The 2,190-nt window shown below is 42.0% G+C and overlaps 1 non-coding gene across 1 annotated transcript; it reads left to right on the forward strand.

Moving 5' to 3' along the window:
* Positions 1–1,703: 1,703 nt before the first annotated feature.
* On the forward strand, positions 1,704–1,811 carry LOC112725405 (small nucleolar RNA R71). The gene has a single exon (XR_003164516.1). It is a non-coding gene; the product is annotated as a small nucleolar RNA R71 (small nucleolar RNA).
* The last annotated feature ends 379 nt before the right edge of the window (positions 1,812–2,190 follow it).

Consider the following 2,190-nt stretch of genomic DNA (forward strand, 5'->3'; position numbering starts at 1 on the left):
TCTCATGGAGCCTTACAGATGTTCAGAGCATTGTTGGAACCTCCCAACACCAAACTTAGAGTTTGAATGTGGGGGTTCAACACCAAACTTAGAGTTTGGTTGTGGCTCCCAACACCAAACTTAGAGTTTGACTGTGGGGGCTTTGGCTGACTCTGCAGTGAGAGAAACTTTTCATGCTTACTCTCCATGGTTACAGAAGGAGATCCTTGAGTTTTAAACACAAGGTTGTCCTCATTCAGTGGAAGGACCAACTCTCCTCTGTCCACATCAATCACAGCTCTTGCTGTGGCTAGGAAGGGTCTTCCAAGGATGATGGATTCATTCTTATCCTTCCCAGTGTCTAGGATTATGAAATCAGCAGGGATGTAAAGGCCTTCAACCTTTACTAACACGTCCTCTACTTGTCCATAAGCCTGTTTTCTTGAGTTGTCTGCCATCTCTAAAGAGATTCTGGCAGCTTGCACCTGAAAGATCCCAAGTTTCTCCATTACAGAGAGTGGCATTAAATTTATTCCTGACCCCAGGTCACACAGAGCCTTCTCAAAGGTCATGGTGCCTATGTTACAGGGAATTAGGAATTTACCGGGATCCTGTTTCTTTTGAGGTAATTTCTACCTATCCAATGCATTTAGTTCATTGGTGAGCAAGGGAGGTTCATCTTCCCAAGTCTCATTACCAAATAATTTGGCATTCAGCTTCATGATTGCACTAAGGTACTTAGCAACTTGATCTTCAGTAATATCTTCATCCTCTTCAGAGGATGAATACTCATTAGAGCTCATGAAGGGCATTAGGAGGTTCAATGGAATCTCTATGGTCTCTAGATGAGCCTCAGATTCCTTTGGTTCCTCATAGGGAAACTCCTTATTGGTCATTGAGCATCCCAGGAGGTCTTGCTCACTAGGATTCACGTCCTCCTCCTCCTCTTTGGGTTCGGCCATACCAAGTAAGGTAATGTCCTTGCACTCTCTTTTTGGATTCTCTTCTGTATTGCTTGGGAGAGTACTAGGAAGAGTTTCAGTGACCCTTTTACTCAGTTGGCCGACTTGTGCCTCTAAATTTCTAACGGAGGACCTTGTTTCATTCATGAAACTTAAAGTGGCCTTAGATAGATCAGAGACTATATTTGCTAAGCTATATGGATTCTGCTCAGAATTCTCTGTCTGTTGTTGAGTGGATGAAGGAAAAGGCTTGCTATTACTAAACCTGTTTCTTCCACCATTATTAAAGCCTTGTTGAGGCTTTTGTTGATCCTTCCATGAGAAATTTGGATGATTTTTTCATGAGGGATTATAGGTATTTCCATAGGGTTCCCCCATGTAATTCACCTCTGCTATTGCAGGGTTCTCAGGATCATAAGCTTCTTCTTCAGAAGATGCCTCTTGAGTACTGTTGGATGCAGCTTGCAATCCATTCAGACTCTGAGAAATCATATTGACTTGCTGAGTCAATATTTTGTTCTGAGCCAATATGGCATTCAGAGTATCAATTTCAAGAACTCCCTTCCTCTGAGGCGTCCTATTACTCACAAGATTCCTTTCAGAAGTGTACATGAACTGGTTATTTGCAACCATGTCAATGAGTTCCTGAGCTTCTGCAGGCGTTTTCTTTAGGTGAATGGATCCACCTGCAGAATGGTCCAATGACATCTTTGATAATTCAGACAGACCATCATAGAATATATCCAGGATGGTCCATTCTGAAAGCATGTCAGAGGGACACTTTTTGGTCAGTTGCTTATATCTCTCCCAAGCTTCATAGAGGGATTCACCTTTTTTCTGTTTGAAGGTTTGAACATCCACTCTAAGCTTACTAAGCTTTTGAAGAGGAAAGAACTTGGCTAAGAAAGTCGTGACCAGTTTATCCCAAGAGTTCAGGCTATCCTTAGGTTGAGAGTCCAACCATATTCTAGCTCTGTCTCTTACAGTAAACGGGAAAAGCATAAGCCTGTAGACCTCGGAGTCAACCCCATTGGTCTTAACAGTATCACAGATTTGCAAGAATTCAGTTAAGAACTGAAAAGGATCTTCTGATGGAAGTCTATGAAACTTGCAATTCTGTTGCATCAGAAAAACTAATTGAGGCTTTAGCTCAAAATTGTTTGCTCCAATGGCAGGGATTGAGATGCTTCTTCCATGTAAATTGGAATTTGGTACAGTAAAGTCACCAAGCATCTTCCTTGCATTGTTA

Source organism: Arachis hypogaea, chromosome 11, assembly GCF_003086295.3.
Source record: "Arachis hypogaea cultivar Tifrunner chromosome 11, arahy.Tifrunner.gnm2.J5K5, whole genome shotgun sequence".
Taxonomy (NCBI): domain Eukaryota; kingdom Viridiplantae; phylum Streptophyta; class Magnoliopsida; order Fabales; family Fabaceae; genus Arachis; species Arachis hypogaea.